Here is a 10,785-nt window from a genome sequence, read left to right as displayed (position 1 = left end):
GTGCCCAAACTTTTGATCCCAACTGTAGTTCACCCATTAGGTAGGTATGTCCAAAAGAAGTTGGATAGTTCTCTTATTAGGTAGTCCCCCATATAGAAAGGTATGTCCCCAGGTAGGTAGCTCTCCTCAGAAGGTAAATACATCCTTAGGTAGGTAGATTAATAGATTAACCCCCCACGTGGTAAATACATTGGTGAGTAGCCAGGTATGTAGGTTGCTAGCTAGCTGGTAGGCAGCTGTGTAGGTAGCAAGGTAGGTTGTTAGCTAGGTAGGTAGCTAGGTGGTTAGCCAGATAGGTAGGTAAACAGGCATGAAGATTACCAAGTAGTTAGCTAGGTGTTGAGATAGGTAAGTAGCTAGCTAGCTTGTCAGGTAGGTAGCTAGGTAGTTAGATAGGTTGGTAGTTTAGTAGGTGGCCAGGTAGATAGGTAAGATACGTAGGATAGGTAGCCATGTAGGTAGATAGGTATTTAGCCAGGAAGGTTGTTAGCTAGCTAGGTAGGTTGCTAAGTGGGTAACAAGGTAGGCAGGATTGAATTATTTTGCTGCTGTGGAAAATCTGTAGCAATAAACATACCCTTAAAGTGACTGTGTAATCGTACTGGTAATTTTACTGGTTAAAGCATGACACTGAAACATGGTCTTTTTTTTCTTGAAAGCAAGCCCCATGGATATAGAAACCATTTATCATTGTCTTTAGACTGTTTTTGTGTCTAGAAAAGGCCCAAAAAAGGAGCAAGCAGAGTTTTATTGCGCCTTTTTGTGTACCTTTTGGTTTACACATTTCTGCTGATTTTGAGTTGCAATCCACTGATTTTGGCAATACACATGATATGGAAGGGTTTTATCAGCTGCGCCTTTTTGTGAAAAGGTGCAAAAAAAGCGCAAAGCCACTAAAAAGTCTCTAAAACTACACCAGCTCAGACTTAGCTTAGCTTTTTGGTGTATGTGAAGAGAGAAATTTCAGAAAATGTGACCTGCACAAAATGTATCAAATGCTCTGTGACCATTTAATAAATGTGGTGTTCCTACACATTACCAGCATACACAAAAAAGCTGTAAAAAAAAAAAGCTTCACTTACACCTACAATGAACATCTCCAACCGTATTCTTTGTATGGGACATGTTTGAAAGCAAGCTCTGTGACCTGGGCAGAGGTCATTCTACAGGAAGGAGGGGCTGAGCTCCTATTGTCTTCTCTATCTACTGGTGTCCCCCTTTCACTGTAATTCTGTACAGATCACTTCCAGCCTAGTGGTGGATTTGAAAACTGCAATATTTCAGGATTACTATAAAATATAGATAGTAAAATTGAAAAATAGAGAGAAAAAAAATCACCAATATGTTTTAATAATTTGGAATATAAAAACTAGATGTAATAATACGTCATTTAATTTTTCTGATCAAACATTCCTTGTGAAGTATTTCTTTAGTTGCTATTTTGTTGCCATGTCCAGTACAAAAAAAAAAATCCTAAATAATACAAAATAAAAGCTTCAGAAAAGTGCGAGGGAACATTACCCCGATGAGATAACCTTCTGGTCACCTTAAATGATGCAGTCAGGTGTTCTGGATGGAAAATAATTCCTCTGCATCTTGAAGCATAATGGAAAATAAAAACTGCTGACAGACTTTATTTATCCACAAGATGAGAAGGCATAGACAGAGAGATAACATCTAAATTGTGCTGTTTTGCAGGACAAAGCAATAGTAAGCTTAAGATTCATGGAAGTCACCAAAACATAACAATCTTCTCTTGGCAGTAGCCAGAGCGGGTCAGGAGATGCAAATCAGGATAAGGTCCGATAGTCTCTAATAGTCAGTAGGTTATTAACAATGAAGTGTGCGTTCTGTGAGTGTGTGGTGTACAGTATACATACAGTATATGCAGAGCATATGTTGGTATGTATGGGTCTTTTTCAGGGTAAGCACTCAGTGGCCACTTTAGGCTAAAGGTGCTCCTATGCACCTATGATAGTAGTTGGCCAAACTCTCTTTAGGGTCTGTTCACACAGCAGAATTTCCGCTTGTGGAAATCCGCCTCAAATTAAAGCCCATAGACTTCTATGGGAATCCGCACTCCCATTCACACTTCTGAATTTCCGCAAGCGGAAATTCAGAAGTGTGAATGGGAGTGCGGATTCCCATAGAAGTCTATGGGCTTTAATTTGAGGCGGAAATCCGGCAGTGTGCATAGACCCTAAGGCTAGGATTACACTTGGTGGTAGGGATGGGAAAAAATTTATTTAATGAAATATTTATTTTTTATTAAAAAAATTTAATTAATTTTTAATAAAGTGCGTGTTTCACTTTTTTTTCTAAATTTTTAAATTTTTTAAGGTAGTACTACTACTTCCAGTATTGAACAGACTGTTCCATGATAGGAGTAGTAATACCTGTACTAGTAGGCATATCGCCCCAGGTGTCACTCCTGACACCCGATGCGATCGTCCATAATATAGCAGAGATGCGGCTCTATACAGCTCTTGCATCCCTGCCCTGTACTCCGGCCAGTGACGTGAATAGAACATCACTCATTCATATTTTCTGCCCAGAGTGGGGATTGGCCGGATGGTTGTAGCAGTGATGTTCTATTCATATCAATGGCCGGAGTATAGTGCAGAGATGTGAGCGCTGTAGAGAGCTGCTCCACATCTCTGCAATAGAAAGGACGACCTCATTGAGTGTCAGGAGTGATACCTGCTGTGATCTGTCCTTAACTGCAGGTACTACTATTCCCATCATGGAGCACACTCTGCTCCTTGCTGGGAGCTGTAGTGCCTGCAAGACAGATAGCAGCGAGTGTCACTTTTGACACCTGTTGCGATCTGTCCATTAATGCAGGTACTACAGCTCCCAGCATGGAGCAGAGTATGCTTTATGTTGGGAGCAGTAGTACCTGCAGTTAAGGAAAGATCACAGCAGATGTCACTCCTGACACCCGCTGTGATCCTCCTGTATAATGTATAGATGCAGCCAGCCGCTCTTCTATGGTCCCCTGCACTGACGTATATATACACCTATTCATATTTCCTATAGAGTTGTGATTGGCTGGAACCATCTGGCCAATCACAGCTCTCTGCAGGAAATATGAATATGTGAATATGAGTATATGAATACACGGCAGTGCAGGGGACCATAGAAGAGCGGCCGCCCACATCTATACATTATACAAGAGGATCGCAACGGACCCGGGGCGATCTGTCTATTAGTGCAGGACAGGTACTATTAGTCCAATCATGGAACAGTGTATTCCATGCTGGAAGTAGTAGTACCACCTAGAAAATGTAAAAAATAAAGAATAAAAAGTGAAAAACACACACACTACATTTTTATTATTGTCGGCTACATTTTTAGTGCCCTGCCCTCACACATAAATTGATCCCTGTTTAAAGATAAACATTTTGTTATAAAAAAAAAAAAAAGATACATTTCTTTAAATACAATTTTTTCCATCACTACTGTATCTTTTTTTTATAATTTTTTTTAATGATACCCTACGAAATTATATATATAAATTAAAATAAAAAGGTATCTCCATCACTTTTTTGGATGGCTAAAGTACAAAAAAACGAATAAAAGCCGCCTGCAAAAACGCAAAAGTTAAAACCCACATGGCATTTTTCTTGGCATTTTTTTTTAATCGCATAGACTTCCATGGGAGAAAAACGCCACGATTTCAGGGAAAAAACGCCATAGGCTCAACATGCTGCGATTTAGCAAAACTGCCAAGGAGCTGAAAAAGAGTGAAAAAACGCCAAAAGGATTTTAAAAAAAGCCAAATTGAAAAACGCAAAAGCCGAAAAAGAATTTTGCGTTTTTTCATTGATTTACAGCTAACATCTGGCCGCATCGTTTTTTGGCTGAAAAAACGCCATGCGGCAGAATTGGCATTTTTCTTGGCGTTTTTCCCAAAAAAGTGGAATTCCAGCCTTAAGCCAACAGCTATTTCTCACATTTCCCCACACTCGATTTGGCCAAGCATTTATGCGTGGGAGAAGAAAGAAAAGTCAATCCGGACATTACAGGTTTGGCAAACTTTATTGTGTATGGGAGCCTTAAAGAGCAACTTTTAACACCTTAAAGGGTAGCTCCCACCATCCTATTTTTTTTTCTGCTAGCCAGATATTGTGGCTCAGTCTATGGCCCTAGTCATGTCTCATCAAAGACCTCATAAGTCTCCCAAAGCGGGACCCTCTACCCCGTCGGATCAATTTTGGTCTGCGGAGGACTCTACTTCTCAGCTAGCAAAAGGCTGGAGAAAATCTGGGAAGGCCTCCCATAAACGACCTAAATTACCTACCGGTCCTCAGAAAACATATAAGAAGCCTAAGGTGGCCAAGGACCAGGTCTCTCATACGGCTTTTACAAAAAGCAAGCATACTGATGCCAAAAAGGTGCATCCCATACCCTCTACCCGAGAGGAGATAGATAATATTCGGTCTCACAGAGTCTCCCACAGGAACAAACCTGACTCGTATAATACTTCTCCTGACCAATCCTCATCTGAGGAGGGGGAGATTACGGAGGCTGAGTCAGACTCTGACTATGAGGACATTTCTGATAATGAGGACACTGCATTAACCTCTGAGGAACCTAAAACGGTCATTACTGACAGCTCGGGCATACCTTATTTTGACCCGAGTCTTCTCAAACACCCACGTTCTGGGGAATGGTCCCCTCACTCTAATGTATCCCAATTTTTGAGCCTATGGTTGAGAAAACCTTTAGATAAGGCTACTCGTAATAGGTTACGAGCTGAATGTCCGAGACCCATTATTCCACACAAATTATATGTCACTCCTGACATCGATCCCACCCTAGTAAAATTTTTAAATAAATCTGGGAAGAATCCCAAGAAAGGGGTGGATCGGTCTTTCCGTACCATCCAAGATCGTTTTTTTAGATCTATTAGGCCCCTTAACTAAGATCTTAGACCTAACTGAAGAGGCAAGTTTATCAGGCAATCCTGTGAACTTGGACACTCTTAAAGGGTGGGCTCAAAGAGCCCTTTGCATATATGGAGGAATAAATTCCACTATTTGTACAGAACGCAAAAGATCTATACTTTTAAAATTAGACCCTCAACTCATTAATTTAGCCTCATCTGAACCTGACTCCCCTACGGAGGGCTTACTTTTCGGAGACACCTTCATTAAGGAAATAAATAAGTATGTCTCCCTATTCTCGTCTCTGGACAAGGCACAGACTTCCCTCAAAAAAGTCTTCCAGCCCCGTGTTTTTCCCAAGGCTGGGAAAAGAAGGGGCAATTTTCCCAGCCAACATGTCCAAGACAGACGATACTCTCGTGCCCCTCCAAAATCAGACAGATTTTCAAATCCCACCACTTCCTACCAACCCAGCCCCTTCTTCCCCACAAGAGGAAGACCCTGGAGAGCCAGAGGACACCGCGGCTACCCTAGATCCAGACCCAATGCAGGTAAGTCTACAATTGATACCTTCTTTCCCACTTCCTTTAGGAGGAAGGATTACATATTTTTCCCATGTTTGGGCAATGATAACCACAGATTCTTGGGTCCTGAACACCATTCTAGGTTATCAAATAGAATTCATGTGTCCTCCACATCAAACCCTGATTCCTCCACCAATTTACTTGTCAGAAGACAACAAAAATCTCATAGACATGGAAATCAAGGAACTAAGTTCCAAGAATGCAATTATACAAATACCTTCTCATACTCCGGGTTTTCTGAGCAACCTGTTTTTAGTAAAAAAAGAAAGAGGGCGGTTACAGGCCTGTAATAAATTTAAAAACCCTCAACAACTATGTTTGTTATCATCACTTCAAGATGGAGGGCATACATCTATTGAGAGATCTGCTCTTACCAGACGATTGGTTAGCAAAGATAGATCTCAAAGATGCTTACCTGACGGTACCCATGCATCATCTCTCTCAACCATACCTCCAATTTTTATGGAAGGATCAAAAGTGGCAGTTCACCAGCCTGCCCTTTGGCCTCTCTTCCGCCCCTTGGTGTTTCACCAAACTTCTCAGGCCAGTCGTAGCACTTCTAAGAGCCCGTGGTGTCCGTCTCATTATTTACTTGGACGACATCCTTCTCATGGCTCAATCTCTATCCCTGATACACCTACACATTCAATGGACTTTGTCTCTATTTTCCAATCTAGGCTTTATTATCAACATGGAGAAATCAATCCTTTCTCCCTCGAAAGAGTTAGAATTCCTGGGATTTCTTATAAATACCCAATCGGCTCTCCTCAGTCTTCCCTCAAGAAGATTGAAAACCATTCGGAGAGAGATTTATTCCATTCTGAACAAGGAGATGGTTTCCCTTCGTTCAATTGCCCGAGTGGTGGGCCTTCTTTCTGCCTCCATTCAGGCAATCTTCCCAGCTCCATTACACTATCGAGCCCTTCAACGTCTGAAGGCTCAGCATCTTCGAGAAGGTCTTGGATATGCAGACGAGATAGCATTAACCCCAGATACCAAAGAAGAACTTCTTTGGTGGCTAAAACATCTTCAGGATTGGAACGGGAAGGCTATTTTCAATTCAGTCCCGGATCTGATCATAGAATCAGATGCCAGTCTCACAGGTTGGGGAGCTCGATGCGGTTCCTCGTCAACAGGAGGAAAGTGGTCGCCAGAAGAGACCATGTTACACATCAATTGTCTCGAATTATTAGCTGGTTTCTTCGCCCTGAAGAGTTTTGCGAAGACCAAGTCAAATTGTTGCATCCTCTTACGGATGGACAATATCTCCGCAGTTCAGTATATCAACAAACTGGGAGGTACCAAGTCTCTACCCCTGGCCAATATCGCAAAAGATTTTTGGCATTATTGTCTTCACAGAGACATCACCATCAAAGCAGAATACTTACCTGGACTTTCCAACACCATTGCGGACTGGAACTCTCGTTTCCTCAAAGATTCCAGCGATTGGCAGTTGAATCCCAAAATATTCAACTGCATCAACTCTCTTTGGGGTCCTTTATATCTGGATCTCTTCGCATCCCGTCTGAATCGGCAGGTCCATCGCTTTTACAGCTGGCGTCCGGATCCAGAAGCGGAGGGTATAGATGCCCTTCTCCAACATTGGCCCCCGGACAACCTCTACGCGTTTCCTCCTTTTATCCTGATTCCGAGAGTTCTTCTACTCATCAAATCTCTGAAATCAACTGTGGTTCTGATAACCCCTTGGTGGCCAACCCAATCGTGGTTCCCCCAAATTTTGGAAATGATTATAGACTTCCCTCGTCTACTTCCATCTCACCCGTTTCTACTTCAGGATTCCTTAGGGAATCCTCATCCTCTCTTAACCTCCAACAGTCTTCAATTGATAACTTGGTTTGTTTCGGGTCAACAGACTCGGATTTCGGACTTTCTAATACATCTAGAGAGATACTCTCGGACGCTTGGGCCCCAGGTACCAGATCTGCTTACAGATCAGCCTGGAAAGTTTGGTCTTATTGGTGCATGCAACGGGATCTGGATCCCGTTCATGCATCTTTAGAACACATTATAAATTTTTTGTCTTCATCTTTTGATCTAGGAAGAGCGTATCGTACCATTAACGTCTACAGATCTGCCATTTCTTTCTATCATTCTCCTATTAATTCTATTTCGGTAGGCAGACATCCCTTAGTCTGTAGATTGATGAAGGGTATTAAATTCAGACGTCCTCCTTTACCCAGGTATCATTCTACCTGGGATGTTAATTTACTCTTACAATACATTATCTCTCTAGGGGATAACGAGTCTCTCTCCCTTAAATTGCTTTCTTTTAAACTCACTGCTTTATTATGTCTCATATCTTTAAAACGAGTCTCAGATGTCAGAGCCCTTGACATTTCTCATAAACAATACTTACCTAATGGGGTTCGTTTTTCTATACATAGACGGACTAAGACCCCACTACATTCAGTATTCTATTCTTCTTTTCCTTAACAAAAATATCTTTGTGTGGTTTCTTGTCTTCAAACCTATGAACTACGAACTGCTTCCCTTCGCAACCCCTCTGATTCTCAACTACTGATTTCTTTCTGTAAACCTTACCGCCCTGTTTCTTCTCCCTCTTTAGCCAGATGGATGAAACAGATTATGCAATTAGCGGGTATTGACATTTCCGTTTTTAGGGCTCATTCTGCTAGAGGAGCCATGTCTACTAAATTACAACAAGCTGGAGTATCTTTATCAGATATCCTTAAAGCTGCTAATTGGTCTTCTGAATCAACTTTTAAGACGTTTTATTTTAGACCATGAATTTTTGAATTCATTGTCTGTTAGCTTTAAACTTGCAAAATGGAGCCTCCAGTCTTGTAATAAAATTTGAGATTTTCCTAGTCCTTATGACGGAAAATATGGATTTTATTAAAGACAGGAGGCGAACATTTTCCCCCCCGTGTGTTCCCTACCCTTATGATTATAATTTTTCTTTTCAGTTTAACCTCGACAACTGGCAAAGACCTTCCTTTCAGAAGACGATCTTCTTCCTTCAATATTTTGTTGATACTTTCCTGATTCAACTGTTGGAGAATTCATTCCGTTCTTCAGATACTTCTCTCCCGATCCCTCGTTGGCTACAAGTGATGTCGTCCATCCATTCCGAGGATCAAGAGTGATTTATTTTCTTCACAGTTCTAGTTAGACTTTGTTCCGGGACATTTAGTTTTATTCTGTTGGCTTAGTTTATATGCATCAAAGAAGAGGAAGTAATGCTCCTGGTTATACCTTATATCACCTGTGATGGCCTCTGATTGGCTACCTGTTACCTACCTATTTGCATATTTAACGTTTTTTTCTGTATTCCTTATGTTATTCATTGCTGCTATACCTTTTGAGTAGTAAAGAAGAGATGCAAAATGTTCGCCTCCTGTCTTTAATAAAATCCATATTTTCCGTCATAAGGACTAGGAAAATCTCAAATTAAACCTTTTTAATGAAAAAAAAATAATAATAAAAGTATCTTAGAGATATGTTGTAGTACATAAGTACTACAACATATCAAAAAATAAAGATTGGTGACAGTGCCCATTGAAGGACTCGGGCTTTTTCAGTTTTTTCATTTTCAATTTTTCCTCCTTAACTTTAAAAAATCATAACTCTTAAAAATTTTCACCTAAAATTCTATATGATGGCTTATTTTTTGCGTCACTAATACTACTTTGTAATGACATTAGTCATTTTACACAAAAATCTACAGTGAAACGGGGAAAAAAAATCTATGTGCGACAAAATTGATGAAAAAACACTATTTTGTAAGTTTTGGGTGCTTCAGTTTTTACGCAGTACATTTTTCAGCAAAAATGAAACCTTATCTTTATTCTGTAGGTCCATATGGTTAAAATTATCCCCTACTTATATAGGTTTGATTTTGTATTACTTCAGGAAAAAAATCATGAATACATGCAGGAAAATGTATATGTTTAAAATGGTAATCTTCTGACCCCTATAACTTCTTTATTTATCTGTGTTCAGGGCGCTATGAGGGCTAATTTTTTGCGCTGTGATCTGAAGTTTTTAGCGGTACCATTTTTGTTCTGATCAGACTTTTTGATCACTCTTTATTCACTTTTTTGTGGTATAAAAAGTGATAAAAAATGCGCTATTTTGGACTTTGGAATTTTTTTTGCGCGTACGCCATTGAACGTGCGGATTAACAAGCGGTATATTTTTATAATTCGGACATTTCCGCACGCAGCGATACCCCATATGTTTATTTTTATTTACACTTTTTTTTATTCTTGGAAATGCCGGGTGATTCAAACTTTTATTAGGGGAAGGGATAATTGAAAGGGTTAATGATTTTTTTTTACACTTTTCTTATGCAATATTATAGCTCCTATAGGGGGGGGCTATAACATTGCATTAACTGATCTTTTACACTGATTGATCCATTTCTATGGAAATGGATCAATCAGTGTTTTCGGCGATTGATTGCTCAAGCCTGGATCTCAGGCTTGAAGCATTCATTCGGCGATCGGACAGCGCAGGAGAAGGTAAGAGACCTTCCTCCTGTGCTACAGCTGTTTGGGATGCCGCGATTATACCGCGGCGATCCCGAACAGCTCCCTGAGCTAACCGGCAACTTTCGGCTTTGAGCGCGCGGCTAAAGGGTTAATAGCGCGCGGCACCGCGATCAGTGCCGTGCGCTATTAGAAGCGGGTCCCGGCTTCACTATGACGCCGGGCCCGCCGCGATATGATGCGGGGTCACCGTGTGACCCCGCGTTATATCGCAGGACCGGGACCCATGACGTACCCATACGTCCTGGGTCCTTAAGAGGTTAAACAATCTTTTGGGTAAACACCAACTAAGAACCCCCCTCCCCCCTAAAATCACACTTATTGTAATTTAAAAAGTATATTTACTATACTGAAAATTGCACTAGTGCCAGTGATGCAGTAAAACTGTGTTATAGGGTATATAAATGTCACTGATCCCTTCTTGGGTAAGAGAGTGGAAGTCTTCTTTTAGTATTTGCCACTTGTACGTGTATCCATTAGACTTCTAAGACACGCTCCTATTAATCGTCCCTATAAGGCAAAGTCACTGCTGTTTCAAAGCTGGTTGTTAACCTCCCCAACGTTTTTAAATAATAAATGTGCGTTTTTGGGGATGGTTCCCAGTTGGAGTTTGCCCCGTGGGGGGGGGTTCACCCCCAAAAGGTTGTTTACACATGGTTATGACCAGGAATCCTCTACAATGCTGCCTGAGGTGGGGTAACATCCGGAAGCAGCATTTTTTACATTGGCTGGTTGCCATCATGTTTGTCTTGATTTTTTGATCTATGTATTGATTATGTT

The sequence above is a fragment of the Hyla sarda genome, chromosome 5, assembly GCF_029499605.1.
Source record: "Hyla sarda isolate aHylSar1 chromosome 5, aHylSar1.hap1, whole genome shotgun sequence".
Classification (NCBI taxonomy): domain Eukaryota; kingdom Metazoa; phylum Chordata; class Amphibia; order Anura; family Hylidae; genus Hyla; species Hyla sarda.
This window is presented reverse-complemented; position numbering follows the sequence as displayed.